The sequence below is a fragment of the Bombina bombina genome, chromosome 1, assembly GCF_027579735.1.
Source record: "Bombina bombina isolate aBomBom1 chromosome 1, aBomBom1.pri, whole genome shotgun sequence".
Classification (NCBI taxonomy): Eukaryota; Metazoa; Chordata; class Amphibia; order Anura; family Bombinatoridae; genus Bombina; species Bombina bombina.
Genome location: NC_069499.1, coordinates 1,382,009,506 through 1,382,031,308, shown reverse-complemented (window position 1 = coordinate 1,382,031,308; position 21,803 = coordinate 1,382,009,506). Strand labels below are relative to the sequence as shown.

Below are 21,803 nucleotides of genomic sequence, written 5' to 3'. Positions count from 1 at the left end.
TTAGGGGGTACTTTGTAATTTTTGAATGCCCTACTCTGTGTAATGCTTGCAGGTCTGGGGTAGGATATATTTTGAATCAGGCTGTTTGCATAGGGCAGTGGAACAGCGGAGTGGAGGTCTGTGTAATGCTTACAGGTCTGGGGCAGGATATATTTTGAATCAGGCTGTTTACATAGGGCAGTGGAACTGCTGAGTGGAGGTCTGTGTAATGCTGCAGGTCTGGGGCAGGATAAAAACCCTGCGAGAAGTAAGATCTCGCATAAGGGAACATTTGTCAAACATCACAGTAGACACAGAATCAAGTAGAAAAAGAGAGGATACGCTATTACCGATAGCTAGACATTTTATAGACAAACACACACGTAACACGGATTCCTTGAGATGGACAGTTGTGGAGAAAGTCTCCCTCTCTGTTAGAGGGGACGATCTAGACAAAATCTTAAGTAAACGATAGGTTTACTGGATACGGTGTCTAAAAACCAGAATACCACAAGGCTTTAATTCTAGATTTTATCTAGTGAATTATTGGCAATAATGTTGGTTTTATTAACATAAATACATTTAGTTAATACATTGCTGCTAGATAGTCACAATATTACACATATTATCTGAACTGTGAATAACAATACAGTAGACAATGTGATATAGGACATAACCACTAATACTGTACAAGATTAACCCCAAGTCAGGTATAGACACAATCAGTGGCGTAGCGTGGGTTGTCAGTGCCCAGGGCAAGGCAAGTATTGCGCCCCCCCAAACCCATTTTAGATATGCTGCTTCTTTTTACATTTGGGACAAACCAAGCAAAGACCCAAGCCTGGTAGATCACATAAAGCAAGGGACACTGTCTCCTCTCCCACAAAATGCTCCCTTAACCATCTTTACTGGATAACTAACAGTTATTGCTGATGATACCCATATCCCCAAAATATGTCCCTTGTCATAAGCAGCTGCTAATCAGTAGTGCCTTAAAAACAAAGCCATGAAAATAATATATTGGCAATACAAGAGGCAGTGGGTGAAGCCTGCAAGCATTATGTGCTATCCCCCTGTGATCAAACCCTGTCTGCAGCTCTCCAGAGCTGGGCAAATATATACAATATTAAATTTTAAGATTTATTCTCGTTTTACACATGGGGGAAAGGCCCCCTTAACCCCCATCTGGTGTTGACATGTCCTGATCTATAAAACTTCATGGTACAAATACTGCAGACCACAGGGTGCACCCACCCCCACATTGCAGCAACCCATATTGTATATGTGGTGCAATAGGTTTTTGGTAAGTCGTTAAAAAGAGGAAAAGGAGACACACAGGCTGGCAGCTGTTACATAAGGTTGGCCCTGCTGGGCAGACTGTCTTTTGGGTGCCAATGACATATAAAAGTGGGGAATATATTCTACCTTAATAAATATAGCAATTGTAAGTAATCAATATAAAAGGGGCATGGGACAGACAACCCAGCATTACATACATATATGGGGGGAGGGTGTATGGTATTTAGGGGGGTGCTGTTACATTTATTTACTAACACAAATTATAGTTATTTTTTTTACTTTAAATGCAGTAAGGGTGGGTTTAATGTAAATAAAAAAGGCAATGAGCACCCAAACCCTAAAAATCGGTAAAAGTCCACACCTCAGGAGTCCAGCAAGAAATAGATTCAAGATAGTGAATTCATAGGACTTCTTTGATAGGAGACAAACACAGTGAAATGCCTGGTGAGCAGCACAATCCTGGTGCCAGACAGCACACAAATCCCTAAATCTACTTCTGCCCTAGGAAGATCATGGAGGGGAAAAATCAAATACAGGAAACAAGGTCTCATTTTTGTCAACTGTAACAAATATACTATTTTTGTGCAAGGACAAGATGGCGTAAGTTTTAATCAGAATCCGGTCAAACATGAAAGTATGGTCTCTGATCACCTCACCATCCCACTAACTAGGTAACTGGGGTTAACAGAAAGGCAGAGCCCAGCCATGCTGCCACCAGTGCCACGGGTTTGAAAGAAATTTATTGCACTTTTTAAGGATTCCTCCCCCCACCTCTGCTTAGAGAGCCTTAAAAAGTGCCCCAGGCAATGCATGGCATTCTGGCTCTGGGTCCTTTGTTGGAAGGGAACTTACTTGTTTGGTAATAATAGAACCATAATTAAGCTGCATTTTGCGTGTTGCTAGTATCAGGCAAAAACAGGGCTATAAGTAAGTCTGGTCCTGACACCTTACCTTAGTCACGGCATCACCAGATTCCTGACGGGTCGCAGAACAGAGCTGGGGGCCTGTCAGAATTTTTAGCCTCCCTTCTTCCTTTTGCTAAGTTGAGGCTGGAAGCGCCCCTCAGAATTATGCGCCCGGGGCAACCGCCCCTGTTGCCCCCCCCCACGCTACGCCACTGGACACAATGGGGGTTGGAGATAATGTATTGAACTATGACAAATATATGGGCCTAGTAGGCTGAGAGAGTTTTTTGACATACACTATAGTGATGAATAGGTCTACACAGTTTTGTACTTTAAATTTAATAAGATAGTACCTGCATTAATGCATCACACTAATAATCATTTAACCACATAATAGTTCAAATAAAGATGGCAGCACCCTTTGATAGCAAATTACAAATATAAATAAAAATTGATATACATATAGGTTGTGCAAATGCACATTTATAAGTATTGAGATGCATAATATAACACTTTAGTAAGATAATAGTTAGGCATTAAACATATAGATTATGCAGGAAAAGGTTTAATAACTTCATGAAAACATGTGGCATTATGCCCATGAAGAGTTAAACATTTACAGGTGCTTGTTAGAGACAATTGTTTTTAAATTTCAATTAATCAATTAAGATGAATTTGTATATGTTGTATGTATTTACAAAGCTTCCCATAAGTCTATGAGTACGGCTTCAAGGAGCTGAAACACGTTAGACTGGGATGTCTTTGTCTAACACTGCACCTTACTGGCTTGTATGCTGTTGGTTTTAAATTTTCCTGAATAAACTCACTGTTTTTTTACGCTGGAGCCTCGTTTGGATGTTTTCTTCCTATCTATATTTATTTTGAATCGGGCTGTTTGCATAGGGCAGTGGAACAGCTGAGTGGAGGTCTGTGTAATGCTTGCAGGTCTGGGGCAGGAAATATTTTGAATATATTAGGGTCAGATGGGCCTGCAAAAAAGTTAGGGAATGGGGAGGGTGCATCTATGGACATTTGAGCTAAGGGTCATTCAAGCAAAAACAAATGGAAAGATCAAAAAATTACAGAGATAAGACAGAGGTATCCATGTAGGGAAATAAAACCATTAAACAAATAACAAGAAATATATATGGGCCTGAGCTGCTTAAACTAACTTTTAACATAATGGACAGACATAAAGTTGATAAAATATGCAATGTGCTAGAGGTATGCAAAGTATGACTAGCACAGGCTGTAGTTACAAAGTCATGGAAATATATACATTTAAAATAAAAATAAGAACCACTAAATATAAAAACACTCACAACAGAAATAACAGGGTAGGTAAAATATAATGAAAAAAAAACTGTCTTCCAAAAGGCTACCTGTTTGCATAGGGCAGTGGAACAGCTGAGTGGAGGTCTGTGTAATGCTTGCAGGTCTGGGTCAGGATATATTTTGAATCAGGCTGTTTGCATAGGGCAGTGGAACAGCTGAGTGGAGGTCTGTGTAATGCTTGCAGATCTGGGTCAGGATATATTTTGAATCAGGCTGTTTGCATAGGGCAGTGGAACAGCTGAGTCGAGGTCTGTGTAATGCTTGCAGGTCTGGGTCAGGATATATTTTGAATCAGGCTGTTTGCATAGGGCAGTGGAACAGCTGAGTGGAGGTCTGTGTAATGCTTGCAGGTCTGGGTCAGGATATATTTTGAATCAGGCTGTTTGCATAGGGCAGTGGAACAGCTGAGTGGAGGTCTGTGTAATGCTTGCAGGTCTGGGGCAGGATATATTTTGAATCAGGCTGTTTGCATAGGGCAGTGGAACAGCTGAGTGGAGGTCTGTGTAATGCTTGCAGGTCTGGGGCAGGATATATTTTGAATCAGGCTGTTTGCATAGGGCAGTGGAACAGTTGAGTGGAGGTCTGTGTAATGCTTGCAGGTCTGGGGCAGGATATATTTTGAATCAGGCTGTTTGCATAGGGCAGGGGAACAGCTGAGTGGAGGTCTGTAATGCTTGCAGGTCTGGGGCAGGATATATATATATATATATATATATATATATATATATATATATATATATATATATATATATATATATATATATATATATATATATATATAGTTATTTTGAGGGGACAGCAAATTTACACTGTTATACAGACTGTACACTCACTACTTTACATTGTAACAAAGTGTAATTTCTTCAGTGTTGTTTACAAAAATGTGAGGGGTGTACTTACTTTTGTGAGATACTATATATATATATATATATATATATATATATATATATATATATATATATTGATATATATAGGAAAATCTATTTATAAATAAATAGAAATTATTTTGCTATGTGCAGAATATTGAAATGTGAAATATTTACAGTAAATGCACAGTTAAACATACATATATATATATATATATATATATATATATATATATATATATATATATATATATATATATATATACAAATACATCTTTAGCAATGTATCTGTATGTATACTTTGGCGGCTTTTTTTTCTAACACCCGAGACCTCATATCTTTGAGCCCTTATAACTTTCGTGTGAGATTACGGTAAGAATAGTAGTGTAAACCTAATCTATAAACTGAATATCCCCGCAATCCTCACACAAATACAAAGTATATTAGCAGGATGGTGAAAGCTGCCACTTCCCCTGTCAGGTAGAATCAGCCTAATCAAAATGATAGCGATGTCAAAGCTGTTACACCCCTTACAGCTACTACCTCTCTTACTTACACAAAAAGATTTGCAAATAGTAAACAGAGCCTTCTCTCAGTTTGTGTGGAACGACAAAAAACAACGAATCAGCCGATTCAAACTGGCTATGCCAGCAGATAGAGGGGTCCTTAAGCTACCAATAGTGGAGTGGTATAACTGGTCCACACTAGCTAAATTAGTCCTCGAATGGCTGGTGGGTACATCTGTCTTAGTGATAAAAAACTGGATAAACACATCTATATAAACTCATCTATTCCATCAAGCCTTCCTACCGCATGCTCCACTACACTCTCTCCCCACGCAAATCAAGGACAACATCTTATACAGGGAAACTCTGCAGGTGGTGGGGACTAGCTCGCATAATTACCAAATACCTTCCAATACGGGGGAACCCTACCTTTATACCAGGCATGACTACTAAAATGTTTAAAGCATGGGAAGAGAAAGGCCTAGTCTCGGTAGCACAATTTTTAGAACCACTCTCCAACAAGCTACACCCACTAACAACACTTCAAGAAAAGTACAATCTACCTAGACATAGCACCTTTGCATATCTACAATGCGCCCATAATATACGCAAATTACTACCTGATGGTCTCGACTGCACGACTCGTAGTCATATTGACAGCCTATGCGCACTAACCACACAAGGAGCACACTCAATCTCACACATTTATGGCCTCATCATGCAGAACAAAGCCGATGGAATCACACAACAGATGAGTGACAGTTGGAACACATATCCGCACATAGATATAGACGCAGAGGTATTGACTACCAGTGAGACAAGCCACATTAGCATCGGATCATAAAGAATCGCACCTCAAACTCATTCACCATAACTACATCACACCTAAACTATATGCTAAATGGGTCCCGAAAGCGAGCAACAGTTGTCTTAAATGTTCTCTACCTGACCTGGGAATTCCACATCTTTTCTGGGATTGTCCCAGGATAGTCCAATACTGGTCAAAAATACAATTTTGGGTGTCAAAAATATGTGAGAACCACATGACCCTAATAAAACGAGACGTCGTCTTTCTAAGAGGCCACACTCAGTCTTCCCCCCAGGACCGCTTCCTAAACTCAACTATACTCCTGGCCAGGAAATTAATCCTCAAAAGTTGGATCTCTCACAAACCCCCACACCTGACCCAACTCACACGCCTAGTCCACACCCAACTCGCCACAGAACAAACAGATGTTAAGGGAGACATGGAAAAAAGAATTAAGTAATTCATAACCAGATTGGAACCATACTTGCTATATCTTCCCCCCGAAACTAGAACAGATCTTAACTCCCTTCCTAAACAGTCATTTTTTTAAAGACAGAACAATTAAAAGACCGTTGGCCTATGGACAGGGGAGATCGCAGACATAACTCTGAAAACCCCCAACACTCCATACACCCCCGCACTCCACCTCTGTTGCGTAACTGATACCATGACACAAAAACAGACACCAGAGCAGCTGGTGGGACCCCGGAGACTCTCCCCAGACACTAGACCCTCAGACATAACCCTGGAGGGTAAGTCTTACACCATCCCACATGGAAAGCCAAATCATAGATAGATAGATAGATAGTATTGTTAATTAACTTAATTCTGTTATGTACTGTTTGTATTTTGCATGTTCTTTAGTTCCCACGTTAGGTATCATGGTTAAATACCTTAAAATGTTATAACCGCAAGCGTCCTAGGCTCAGATTGCACTTGTCAAGCACTGGAAGCTAACCTGACTACCATCGGACTGTTAGAAACCAGTCTTGGAAAACACGAGTATCTGGCACTTTAGTCAGAAAAAGACATACACCTTTCTGGAACACACTCAACCCACCCCTCTCACGTACTTCCCATTCTATCCCATCTTTTACCATCAAATCCCTATCATCCTTCCTTCCTCCCTCCCTACCTCTCCTCCCCCCCCTTCCCTCTCTGTTACCCCCCCTCTAGTTTAATTATTTAATATAAAAAATTTTTAAATTGCTCAGGGAAGAGATATATGCATATTGACTCTGCACCTGTCTATCCAACTTGTCGTATCCAAGTATGTGTACACGTTATTGAAACAGACTCTAGGTGCATTGCTGATCTTATGATCTTTCTTCTTTGTCTTATTAATTTTGTATCTCTGGCTGAGCTTTGTAAAAAAAAAAAAAGAAATTAAAAAAAGAAAGAATTGTAGTGTAAATCGTGATTGCGCTAGCGCAATTTCACTCAACTTGTAATATAATCGCAATTAAAACGAATTGCAAAAACACGATATCGCTAGCAAAAAAACGTTTGCTCCTCACTTGTAATCTAGCCCTATGTGTGTATTATTATATAGGAAGAGAGAATGTTTCTCAACAAAACAATACTAAATAGTCTAAATAAGTTAGAAAATAACCTACTGCAGGAAGTTTTTAATAAATCAAAGTCATGTCCCCGGGGAATTAAATATATAGGGGTGGCACTTGAAGGACTAGAAAGGCCTAGTGAGCACCCAAAGGACCTGTAATCTCATCCAGCATGTCTGGATTTGTGGTGCATATCACATAAACTGGGAAAAAGAGAGGAAGCAAATTATAAAAATATTCTGACGCTGCAAGGTATTCCATTGGCAGGGTCTGAGCAAGGGGAGTTGCAGGTGTTCTGAAGGTAGAGCCAGGTGATCCATGATTGTGGTTAGGCAGTTATGGGATGAAGCCTTCCTAAAAAGACAGGGGCAGAGAGAAGTATTTTTTATTTTTTACCCTTCTACTTAGCCCAGTGGAGGAGCTAAATAGAAGACTGGGGGTGCTTATTTCCAAGTTAGTAGAACCAAATAAGAATTCTCTCAGCTATCAGAGGTGGTAACATTATCTAAACAGGCAGGGCAAGGAGAATGGTTCTATTTTGCACAATATATATCCTTATGCCTTTAAAACAGACTAATTGTCACCGCATGACCTTTTATGTCGTCAAGCTCCGGCCCCTTAAACCCCACGAAACACCCCCATACCATCCTTCCAACAACCACCCTCATAAATAACAGACAACAGACTTAGCTTTGGTACAAATTGGCCGCAGCCCTTTATTCAATAAAACTTTGTAAAAACTTTAATAACTCGATAAATAAAAGTGCAAATAACTGTAAACATTTTACACATCAACCAACAGCGGTGCTAGTCCTTCTTGATTTCCATATCTTTTAACTATGGCCGTAATTCCTTTTACTGGACCCAACCGTGCAAGTGGTTGGGCCCGTCAGCGATCATCCATATAAGTTTCTAAGGAACCCCGTGCCCTTAGAAACCCCCATCTTGAATTCCCCCATGGGAATGCAAAATACCACCACACTTAACCATTGGCCATAATTGTTCTGTAATTTAAGGGCTAGCACCCCCGCCTTCCAACTGCGACAAAAACCTAAAATGACAAATATAAAACACGCCTCTCACACAAATATCAGGGATGGGTGGGAGGGAGATGTTTTCTCAACTCCTACAAATATCAATCTGCTGGTTTTCCCGCTCAGCCCACATCTTTAGCACTTTGCCTACAGCTCCTCCTATAGCACCTCCTACCCCATACAGGGCCTCTTCCTCCCCAGGTCAAAGCTCCCTCTATCTATGCTTCGCCCCGCCTCCAGGAGCCACTTGACCTTTTATGTCGTCAAGCTCCGGCCCCTTAAACCCCACGAAACACCCCCATACCATCCTTCCAACAACCACCCTCATAAATAACAGACAACAGACTTAGCTTTGGTACAAATTGGCCGCAGCCCTTTATTCAATAAAACTTTGTAAAAACTTTAATAACTCGATAAATAAAAGTGCAAATAACTGTAAACATTTTACACATCAACCAACAGCGGTGCTAGTCCTTCTTGATTTCCATATCTTTTAACTATGGCCGTAATTCCTTTTACTGGACCCAACCGTGCAAGTGGTTGGGCCCGTCAGCGATCATCCATATAAGTTTCTAAGGAACCCCGTGCCCTTAGAAACCCCCATCTTGAATTCCCCCATGGGAATGCAAAATACCACCACACTTAACCATTGGCCATAATTGTTCTGTAATTTAAGGGCTAGCACCCCCGCCACCGACTGGCCTGACGCCTCAGCCCAGTCCCGCCAACCCTCCAACCGCACACAGTGCCTCCTTAAAATTAAAGATAAACAGCTGCAGACCACAGTCATTCAAATGCACCCCATCGGGCAGATAGAACTCACCCAATCCAACCTCAGCTAAGTCTGAGTAGTCCACCACCACACCAAGTCTCTGCACAAATGCCCCCATGATCCTATTTACTAGACCCCATGAGCCGTCGATTAACATCCCCTTGACAAATTTTTAAGCATTCAACACTTAAAGAATACACAGACACCTTATGTTTGAAAAAATACTGGCCACAGCCCGTTTAGTAAATAACAAGTTTAAAAGACACCAAATACATAACTCCTTAACCATGTAAACTCAGCCAACTATGAAGATGCTAGCTCCCAAACTTAATTCACTAACCTCCATTTACTTGTTGACCGGGCCGTATATAAATTCACCTGGACTTAAATAAGCCTGTTATTTCTTTACAAACCCCAAGCTCCAAGGAACCCCGTGTCCAAGAAGCTACTTAACCTGCTCGCCCACCCCATGGGGAGGCTAACCCACCACACATTGCACTCCACGCATAAGGCTGCAACCAGCTTGTTCAGCTCCTGCCTCCTGGTAAGGCCATAATGGAGCCATTCCATCCCCCAACCAATCTCGTAACCATGGTAGACCATACAACGGTTAAAACCCTGGAAAAGCTCCCAAAAAACTTCCCCACACCACCTTAATCTTACTCACCAGGCTTCCCCGAGTCAACCAAAATCATTACCCTGGCCTGGACCACTAGTACCCCCCTATACTGGAACAATTCAGCGTAAACCACCACCGGCGGCAACATGCAAGCCAATATGGGGGCCCCGTACTCCAAACCCTCCAATAGTATTGCTGCTTATCAAAAACCCAGGCTGGAGGCCCTCCTTCTCAACCAGAGCCACACACCAGGGACAAATAATAATAAATCGGCCCACTACCCACATGTTTACCAGAACTACGACAATCTGAACGGAACAACCATAAACAAATGAAACACCCAAAATACTAGACACCCTCCAACAAAAGAGCCTAGAATAACCTCCACTTACCCACACCTTTTGCCACCAAACTCCCTACAGCAGCTTCAGTGGCTGCCCAAATTCTCAAGGAAAATGAACACTTTGAAACCGTGGTAGCCACGTGCCACATAACCCAGCCATATATCCCAGGTGACAAATCAGCAGGAGTCCCATCCTCCACAACCCTTGTAGCAAAAAAACCCCAACACCTGAATTGACACCATCTCCAATGCCCCTAACTTAAATCAATCCATTCCATTCCGCTCAAAATTTTATCATAGGTGAACCCCGTTTTCGTGCTACTGAAGCCACACCGGGAATACTCTCCCTACTCCGTTCGCCCATGGCGAGAACTCCAAGGAGCGATGCCACCAGAAATTCGAAAATGCAATGGCCAGTGAGTTATAAAACCAGGGATGTGCATCGCTCCCATCAACCCATGTAAACACAGCCATAGCAATCCAACTGCCCTCAACAATTCAATGACCGTGTGATTAGGGGTGGGGGGGGGAGCAGATACTATGTCCCTGCTGACACCACCCCCCAGCCACAATCTTCAGCCATTCTATAACATCATCCCTGATGCATGACAGGCAAGGGTATTGGCAGGCCAGGCAAATAGAAACCCATACAGGATAACAAGTATCACCTTTGCTCCTTTATGGCTCATTCACGTACATGAACCAGCTGATTCCATGTATTAAAGTGGACATATACCGGTGTCTTTATCTTATCTGCAGGTATAATCAGATCTCATTACTGTATCACATTGTGTACATATACATGTGTCTGTATCTTATATCTGTAGGTATAATCAGACCTCATTACGTTATCACACTGTGTACATATACATGTGTCTTTTTCTTATATCTGTAGGTATAATCAGATCTCATTACTGTATCACATAGTGTACATATACATGTGGCTTTATATGAGATCTGTAGGTATAATCAGATCTCATTACTGTATCACATTGTGTACATATACATGTGTCTTTATGGTATATCTGTAGGTATAATCAGATCTCATTACTGTATCACATTGTGTACATATACCTGCATCTGTATCCCATATCTGTAGGTATAATCAGATCTCATTACTGTATCACATTGTGTACATATACATGTGTCTGTATCTTATATCTGTAGGTATAATCCGATCTCCTTACTGTATCACATTGTGTACCTAGTGGCCACAAACTGATCCCAATACTTGTATAGAACAATGTGAAATTAACACTTTATTACCCCATCTCCTCCTTACCCCACTGGGAGTGCAATGTCCACTACAAGCTATGTCAACACAGTTTGGCCTTGATGCCAAATCTAAGGATGGTTGGGTATACTATAGTGGAATTACCCTTTTACATCAACCTATATAAGGGTAATTGAAATACTTGTGACAATTCAATACATCCCACCAGGCAGAGTGGACCCCTGGGAAAACCACAGGTGGAAAACACCCTGAGTAAAATTGTCCCTTCAAGATAAAAGTATGTTAAATACTACCAATAGGACCCGACGCCGACACGGAAATCCCCTCACCAGAGGAAATACCACAATCATATTAGTGATCTCAAAACAGTAAATTCATAGTTGCAATGCAAGATCCGAGTATCCTCCGAAAGAGGGCGATATCCAATCGCCATACACATATATATATCATAGTATCCACATCATCAGGCATATGCAAAGCACCAACAGAGCTTGCAATGCTATAAAGTTAGTCTGAACCCAAGGTAATTTTTTAGAGATCAAAACTTTTAGAGGGTCTGCACAAAGTTTTACTGCTGCAGTCTACCCTTAGGAAGATGATGTACAACCCTCTTGGCTTATGCTAAAACTGTACCCTATTAGTGTCACATTATACTACCTAACATAAGTAATGGTGCCACCGACAGTGCTGTGACCCCTTTTGTAATGAAAGAGATTGTAACATATGAACTCCCGTACAATGAAAGAATACCCACCATATCATGACACACATCCTTCAGAGGAATAAATTGGAAAAAACCCTAGAGAATAATTCTCAAATGATAAATGATTGCATGGACCATTTATCTAATGTACATATTAAATCCTATAAATTATAGAAATACATTTATATGACAACACATACACATGATTATATCCACCAAAGGAAAGAAAACATAAAATTATTTTAAAGGCACAGACTACATCATAATTTCCATTTTTTTTTTAAAACAAACTAGATAATCCCTTACTTGTTCCCAAGTTTTGCAAAATGCCAACTGGAATAAAATGTGTTACCTTTGTGATTATCTTATATCTAAACTTCTGCAGGCAGCTCCCTTATCTCAGTGCTTTGCCAGACATGCAGGTTGGCCACTCATTGCCAACTCCTAAATACCTCCACGGGAGTAAGCGCAATGTTATCTAAATGAAACCCAGTATGTAGGTCTGTCTAACTGTGTCAAACTTTCAAATTGCTCTGAGCCAAGAGGTGGTTCCAATAGTTTATAAAATTAGTTTGAGCCTACTTAGGTTTAGCTTTTCAACATTACCAACAAGGGAAAAAGGCAAATCCAATGATAAACTTCCACTAGAAAGTTGTTTAGAATTTCAAGCCACATCCAAATCAAGAAAATGCAATTATTTTGGCAAAACTGACCCTTAATGAGATTATAAGCAACATACAGTTAACCACCACTAGATGGCAGACAAACAAATGAAATCTTAGAAAATAAGCAAAACTGTTCCAAGCCCTGAATGCAGAGCAGAGAGTGAAACCAGCACACCATGACAACAAGTAATAAAGTTATACTGACACTGTATATAATATGTATATCCCCTTATTGGCCCAAACCAACATGGAGATAAAACAACAAAACGAAAAACTTCCCATCTAAAAGAGAAAACCTCCTGGTAGCATAGGGTAGCATATCCCATAAGGAATATCATCCACCTCCCCTTAATCAGCCACTGTTTTTATTTTACTAACTAAATGCAACAATATATACCCCCCACTGATCCAGCACAGAGCGATATCGCGCCAAAAAGGACCAGCGGCGGGAAGGTTAACCCCCGCCCCTGGATCTCACATAGCAAGTGCTCCCCATACAGTCAAGCACAATAAACCTGAAATATGTCCCATAACATTTAAGACAGCATGCAGCACCATGCCCAATGTAAAGAAAATCCCCTACGACACGCACCCACATGCACAAGTATAGCAGCCAAACTAATAAAAGCACTACAATGGCAGCGAGTGTTTTTTATGTCACCCTGAGAATAAAAGGGGGCATGTATCCCACGTGTCAGTAACCAAACTGTAAGCTAGTGAGTACCAGGCAATCTAAGGGAAAAGAGGGGAGTTCAAGCATACTCCAACTGTAACAACAAGCAGAGCTGCATGAAATCAATTAGGAGCCGTTGCAGTCACTGGCCCCTCAGTTAAACAGCGCTGTATCTCCATAAAGGCATATGGTCTGTGCAGCCCTAATGCCCCCAGAGTCACTACTGCAAATACCGGTGTACCTCTATCACATATTCAAACACCCAAAAAATCCTCAGACTGCAAATACCGGTGTACCTCTATCACATATTCAAACACCCAAAAAATCCTCAGACTGCAAATACCGGTGTTCTATGTCCCAGCACTAACAACCCCATGCACGCCACTAACATTCTCTTACCGCTCTCAGTCTGCTGCTCCAAACTAATCCTGTGAGAGACAAGACAGACTCTCTAGTGCTGCAAAGGCTGACACTGCAGATTGCCAGATTCAAGCACGGACCCAGTGCAGGGAAAAACCCCCTCCTCATTAGAGACAATAAATACCTCGCATACCAACTCAGCAGTTGAATGGAAGCAAACTGTCAAATGTCCCCTTATCAGTCAGGCAATAAAGGCAGAAAATACATTACTGCCGTGCCTGTGAGGGGAATAAAAGCCAGTCACACTAATCTAAACTCTTCCAAATCAGATACTGTCCCCGAGCTCAAGGAGTGGGATTAACCCCTAATGTGCTTAAACCCTCTACCCATGAAGGATAAGCAATTACCTTAAGGGCTCCAGCTGCAGGGGCAGGACAGACAAGACAAAGCTTCTTGCTGTCATGAAGAAGATGTTTTCTCAACTCCTACAAATATCAATCTGCTGGTTTTCCCGCTCAGCCCACATCTTTAGCACTTTGCCTACAGCTCCTCCTATAGCACCTCCTACCCCATACAGGGCCTCTTCCTCCCCAGGTCAAAGCTCCCTCTATCTATGCTTCGCCCCGCCTCCAGGAGCCACTATCATATTGTCTACTCATGACCCCTAGTGACCACTCATATGAACTGTCTGCTTTAGGTAAGCTAAATTTCAAGTTACCAAGATACTGTAGTAAATCAGTAATAAAAAAACTCCACACATATCATATAACAAATATATTGTAAATGCAAAACATTTGGGTTTCTACTTTGCATTTCTTCCACTGTACATCATAGGAAAAAATACCTGAATGCTGGAGATTTAATGTTGAGCTAAATGTTCATTGAATCCACCGTTTAATATTTCCTTATTTAAATTAAGGAAAATAAAACAGTATTTATATTGCTTTTGCTATTAAATACCGTGGAATATTATTTTAGTCCCCCCCCCCTTCTGTTAGGTGCTTACCATGTGCACTCCTCCCATGCTCCATGTGGGGAGACGCCAATGTCTGCTTCCAAGTCTCGGGGGCCCTCCTGGAAGAGCCTCTCTTGCTGCAGCTGCTGAGTGTCACTAGGCATGCGCGGCCGCACACTGCCTAGATTTAAAGGGGCCATCTCCTAATTACCGGAACTCCCACCTGGAGGCCTCAGGTGTGGGAGTTCATATAAAAGCTTACTCAACCCATCACTCTGGCCTGAGTTATTGAAAACCTACCTTGTACCTGTGCATGCTCTCCTGGTTCTTGAAAGTCAAGCATACTTACCTGTTACCTGTGTATGCTCACCTTGTTCTAGAGACCAAGCATACTTACCTGATACCTGTGAATGCTCACCTTGTTTCTGAAGCTGTACTTACCTATTGGGTATCTTGTGCCTGCTGAGTATCATGTGTCAGCTATACCAGTAACAGCTTTACTCAAACCATCTGTGCCTGCTGTACCTACCTGGTATATTGTGACAGTCTCACCAACAGTACCTGCTGGGTATTCTCTGCCTGCTATACCAGTGACAACTTTCCTCAAACCAGCTGTACCTACCTGGTATCCCGTGACAGTCTAACCCAGATGCAAGATTCAATATAGGCCCCCCTCAACATCAATAGCAAAATCTGCACCACTGTCAACACCACCATAACATCTCACATCCATTGCATATGCTTATTAGCTAACTTCTCTAGGTACATCAACGTTCTCCCCATATCCTGCTATTTCTACATGAATAAGTAAAAAATAAATATTTAAGTCTATATATGCAGTACTGTGAAAAGGTTTAGGCCACCTTTAAATGTGTTGTTTTAGCAATGGTATAATGACCATATGTAAATATTTCTCAGTCTCTTTTTTAGAATACAACCAGAAAATAAAGGATATTTGTATGCAGTATTAAAACAACAGAAAAAAATCAGAAAACCTAAATGGAATGGAACCCTAATTAATGTCATTGCTAACACCTGTATTTGTCCTACTGTTACATGTCAAAATGACTACTGTGAAAAAGGTCTATTACACCAGGTTTGTGCAAGACATGCTTGAGCATTACATACACATGTCGTATGAGTTTAATTCATTGGAAGCTTGCTAATAAGACCAACTTTCAATAACATCATTCCATTCAAAATGCCAAAGATCACAGAATTTGACAGACATAAAATCATACTTTTGCATCAGCAAGGCCACTCTCAAAGGAAAATCAGCACTCAAAAAATGATATTCAAGATGTGGTATTCAAGCTGTTATAAAGAATTCTGAAGAATCAGGAAAGGTCAAGGACAAAAAAAAGGATTGGAAGGCCAAGAAAACTTTCAAATTCTGATGAGAAGTTTCTCAGAGTTTTTTCTTTGAGAAACCGGAAGAAGTCCAGCAAGGAACTGGCTCAGCATCCAAAAGCTTAATCTGGACGCCAAGTTGATCCTTCTACAGGGTAGCAGCCAAGAAACCACTTTTTCAGAAGGGGAACAGGATGAAAAGGCTAAGCTTTGCTTAAGCTCACAAAGATTGGAATGAAGATCAGTAGAGAGTGACAAATCCAAGTTTTTGGGTCCAATCATTGACAAGTGAAGAAGAGTTGGAGAGAGATGGAAGAATAAGTGCTTCAGCCTGCAGTGAAACATGGTGGAGGGTCTGTCCTGTCCGAATTGGTGGGATCATGAATGCTGAAAAGTACAGTTAAGTTTTAATTCATCATGCCATTGCTTCTGGAAAGCACCTGATTGGGAATTGTTTTTTTTTTTCAGCATAACGATCCCAAGCACACTGTTGATGCAGTGAAATCATATTTGGAGAGAAAAACAGCCGATAAAATACTGGCAGACATGGGCTGGCCTCCACAGAGTCCAGACCTGAATATTATAGAGGCAATATGGGATTAACTAAACAAAGAAATAAATAAAAGACAACTTAAATCTAAAGAAGAACTCTGGAAAATGCTGAAAGAAGCCTTTTATAATATACCAGAAGATTACTTCAGAAAACTTCAGGAAAGTCTCCACAAAATAGTTCAAAATGAGCTTAGTGCCAAGGGAGGTCACACTAAGGGCTCGATTTATTAAAGCTGAGGCGGACAGGGGCACATATACGCGCCCCTGTACGCCTCAGCTTGTCTGTGACGGGGCGAATTTTCCCCCAGAAAATTACCATTGCACGCGAGCAGCCAATCACGCGTGGGCAGGAACTGTCAATCTCCTCGGTCGAACTAGACCGCAGAGATTGAATTTCGCCAAGAGGTTAGGGAAGCAGTGATCTGGTGACCGCTGCTTGTTAAATACGGCGAGCAGGTTATTGTGAGAACTTGCAGCCGTAGAGCTTTAATAAATCAAGCCCTAAATACTGACTTTAGCCTGAAGAATCCATTTTGTTCTGAAAATTGTGGTTTTTATATTTTGTGTACAGATTTCCTGTATTTTCTGTTTGTATCTCAATAAAGAGGACAGAAAATAAATATGGATGGTCATTAAAACTTTGCTAAAACAACAAATCTAAAAGACTTTTGCACAGTACTGTATATATATATATATATATATATATATATATCGGTGGATTCTTTCACCACTCTGCCATTTTCGTAATCCATCTGGATGCAGCGTAGGCAAACGAAGCCTTAAAAAAAAAATACGCTACCTCCCGCACGAAACAAAGAAAAAATATGTAACCGTCCGCAAGAAATAAAAAAAAAACTAACTGCCCGCACAAAGTATAACATAAAAAACTAACCTCCCGCATAATGTATTAACAAACACTGAAACCGCCAACCCTGCATCGCAAAATAATAAAGTTATTAACCCCTAATCCGCAAATAACATAATTAAAATATTAACCACTAAACCACCAACCCCCCATATCGCAATAAACCTAATTAACCTATTAACCCCTATTAACTCCTAAACCGCCAACCCCCACATTGCAATAAACCTAATTAACCTATTAACTCCTAAACGGCCAAACCCCCAAATCGCAATAAACTTAATTAACCTATTAACTCCTAATCCGCCAACCCTCCACAATGCAAATAACTAATTTAATTACTAAGCCCCTTAGCATAACACCCCCTAAATTAACCGCAATACTAAGTTACACTTAAAATAATAAAACCTAGCATTAAATTACAAAAAAATAATCTAAAATTACAAAAATAAAAAACTCTAAAATTACAGAAAAAATAAACAAAATGATCAAAAATACATTTTTTTAACCCTAATCCCTATGAAAAAGGAAAACCCCCTCAAAATAAAAACACGCCCTAATCTAAACTAAACTACCAATAGCCATTAAAAGGGCATTTTGTAGGGCATTGCCCTAAGTTAAACAGCTCTCCTAATCTTAAAGAAATCCTAAAACTAAGCCCCAAATAGGTACTCACCATTCCTGAAGTCCGACGGAGAAGGTCTTCTTCCAGGCGGCTCCATCAACTTCTGTCTTAACCCGCAGCGAAGGCGGCGTGGAGCGGAGGTGCGGAGATGGCTTCCCCGATGCACGGATCCTCAGTGGCGGCTTCTCAGTGACGGTCCTCAGCGGCGGTCCCCAGCGACGTGGAGGCTCCTCTATATGTGATCGTCCGTTGCACACTAAAGATACCCCATTTTTATAGGGGTACCTTGCATTCCTATTGGCTTAAATTTTTGAAGAAAGAGGACCGGGCGGTGAAATAAAACTCATTAGAGTCCTCCTACAGGCTGCTGTATCTGCTGCTCATGTTGCTGCTTCACGTCATCGGACTGATCCCCGGGCAAGGAAAAGCTGTCCACACTCCAGCACCCACACAAGTCCAATACCCTCACCATACACACCCGGTCGGGACACTCTCTTCACCCTGTTCAAATCAATGCTCACATGGCACTGTCAGACCCTAGGAATCTTGGTGTTTTATACTCTACTAGGTGGTAAAGACAGGTGTGTCCCGGGGTGAGTGGGCAGCAGACTGCGCCCGGCCGGGTGTACAGAAACAAGTTTTTCGGACTGTTATGGAAATGTATCGTCCTCCTGGTATTCTGAGTTTGAGCAGTTCCTGCCTCGTATGAGGAGTGATTTCCTGCAACACAGTTACATGCTGCAGCTACTGCTTAGCTCTGAGCATGCCCCCTGCACTGCTAACCAGGTAAAACTGCTCACTAACAGTCACACACCTCTTCTGGCACTGGCATGCCTTTAACCGCCGTGGGCAGTACTCTGGGTCCCCCAGCTCCAAAATATATGCTTATTTGAAGTGTTTCCAACTTTGAATAGGAAAGCCCGGTCAAAATAAGTAATTAATTATGTACATGCTATATTTTTTATATGAGGCAAAAATTAGTCCTGGAGTATGGATAATCTGTGTTTTTAGAGAATTAAACACTTTTTAACCTTTATCACTAGATGTTTGTTGTAGAGTAAAGGTCAACAATTTTTTCTGTAAAAGTAAAGATTTTAAAAACAGGAATTTTAGATTTTTGAGGGCCAAGAGGCTAAATCCAGGTTTTTATTTAGGTACTTATATAAAAAGAGAGAAAACAAAAGTCGAAGAGAATACCACATACAGTTCAGCAGCTGTGGCAGAACTCCAGTCACACCTGATGGGTCTACCCTGAGTGGCGGTTCTCTACGGCCCGGCATATGCTAACACTGCAAACGTGGTAGTTCCGCCACTGGTCTCTTCAACAGTACCTGCAAGGTATCCTATGCCTGCTGAGATTCCTGTGTCTGCTATACCAGTTAGCTTTCTTCAAACCAGTTGTGCCTACTGTACCTACCTGGTATCCTATGACACTCTCACCTAAACATTGAGTGTATTGCACATTTCAAGCATTAGTACCCACTGGACTTTGTTACTGCAACCTGCTTAAGTATTCTAAACTTTGTATAGGACTTTAGTGTTCTGCCTTGGGCACATGTTCAAACTTGTTGTTTCTGTGATATTAAATTTGAACTACTAATTGTTAGTTTGCTTATCATTCAGTAAAGCCCTTAAAAGACTTTTGTTGTCCAGTGTATCTGTTCCGCATTCTGAGTTCCACACACCCTGGACCTCCTCACACCTTCCTAAAAGGCTGAAATGCCTCCATCATAACTTTTTTTTTTAAAATCATTTACCGGAGTAACTTTCTACACAGTGAATGGTTAGATCAGATCACAAGTTTGCTTACATCTGTTCCTGATAGCAAGAAATTTAGCAGTACTGTTTAAGACAATTGTCCAGGTTTGGGTCGGTTTGTCATGCTGTTCTTAAGAATTGTAGACAAAAGTCTACCTGAATCAGACACACAGGCTTAGATTCTGAGAAAGTTTTTCCTTCTGGCTCTGGTTTAGCCAAAGATGTTGTTTTTGGACTTGGTTCTTTGGCCAGGAAATATCTATCTATCTATCTATCTATCTATCTATCTATCTATCTATCTATTCATCCATTTATGAGTTGATATAGTCCATAAACAGGACAAACCTTGTTTTTATGTGTTCTGGGTCTAAGGAGAAAAAAAATACTAAATCAAAATAATATACAAAGAACATGAAAAGCAAAGAAAACGCAGAGAAGATACATACATATGAATGCAATGCAATTAGTCATGTGCACAAACTAAAAAATAATTTTGGACAAATGATTTGCTGTAAAAAAATAATAATTTTTATTTCACCCAAGATTAGTTTCTGGAGACATTTCTAATGCAAATTTGTTCACCCCTTATTTCCTATGGGGAACATCTTCCGGGCAGAAGCTGTAGGTTTAAAAATCAAATTTAATTTCTTTATAGATTTTATACTCAGCGGGTTTAGGGTTTTGGACACCTAGGGTACATAAAACATCCTTTAGTAAAGTACAAAGATGTTGAAGCTTTAACAAAAAAAGAGGAGGGTTCTACATCTGGATTTGTAACCAGTTCCTGTTCATCTGAAATTAATTCACCCTTCACAAGTCTGAAGTGTCAGAATAAGATTAATTGAGAAATTGTTTAGATGATCTGATCTTTTGAGATTTAGAATTGCTAAATAAACTGACTAGGGTGAACCTCAGCCCTTTTGCTTTTACTTAGAGGTGGCATAGCCGACAACATCTCAGAATCTGCAGAGCACACAAAATCTTTAAATCCTGGACAGGGCTGGACTGGGAATAAAAAGCAGCCCCTGGAAAAATTGTAGACCAGCCCAACAGCCCTATAATCTTTCAAACATATATAGATATATACTGTATATATATATATATATATATATATATATATATATATATATATAATAAGATATTATCTCATCATTTCTTTTTTAGACTGGCTCCTATATTTTCAAATCATCAAGCCATTATAGCTAAGCATAAGCTACCTTGTTTAAAAGTATGTGCAGCTCATGAGCTTATGCCCAAGACAAGCAACTCTGTCTGCTTCACATGTTGCTGGAGTTATTATGCTTAAAGGGATAGGAAACCCCAAAATTTTATTTCATGATTTGGATAGAACATAACATTTCAAACAACTTTCCACTTTACTTCTATTATCAAATCTGCTTCATTCTCTTATTATCCTTTGCTGAAGGAGCAGCACTGCACTACTGGCAGCTAGCTGAACACATCTAGTTAGCCAATCACAAGAGACAGACACCAATTAACAAACTATCTCCCACAAGTGTAGCATAGGTGCGTATTCTTTTTCAACAAGGGATACCAAGAGAACAAAGCACATTTGAGAGAAGTAAATTTAAAAGTGTCTTAAAATTACCTTTAAGGGGATAAATTTCTTACCTGAATCCATACAAGATATACCAACCCAGCAACTTAATAATACATACATTCAATAAAGACACAACACTCAGGGTTGGGAAGAAAAAAACAACCTCCTCCAAGGGGGGGAGGGGTTGCTTTATTAACAGAATTAAATAATTAAATAACAACTGCTACTAGCTGGCAAGATACCCTGTTCTAACAACCCACTAAGGGGTGTGGCCGCCCTGGGAATGAGGACGCCCTCATTCCGCCTACTTGTTCGCTCAAGGAAGATCACCCAGCGAGCCCCTCGGCGACTAGGGTCCTCAACACTCACTGTCCCTTCCTTCTATCCTTGTCCTATTAATTATCCTTGTTGCCACACCCCTTTCTGCCACCCCAAAAGAGGACACGGTACTCTTGCCCCCACTAACACAAACAGGAA

At 40.7% G+C, this 21,803-nt stretch overlaps 1 long non-coding RNA gene across 1 annotated transcript; it reads right to left on the bottom strand.

Moving 5' to 3' along the window:
- Positions 1–7,951: 7,951 nt before the first annotated feature.
- On the bottom strand, positions 7,952–14,263 carry LOC128651161 (uncharacterized). The gene is made up of 2 exons (XR_008401087.1): positions 13,600–14,263; positions 7,952–13,544 (listed from the first exon to the last, which is right to left on the bottom strand). It is a non-coding gene; the product is annotated as an uncharacterized LOC128651161 (long non-coding RNA).
- Positions 14,264–21,803: the final 7,540 nt, after the last annotated feature.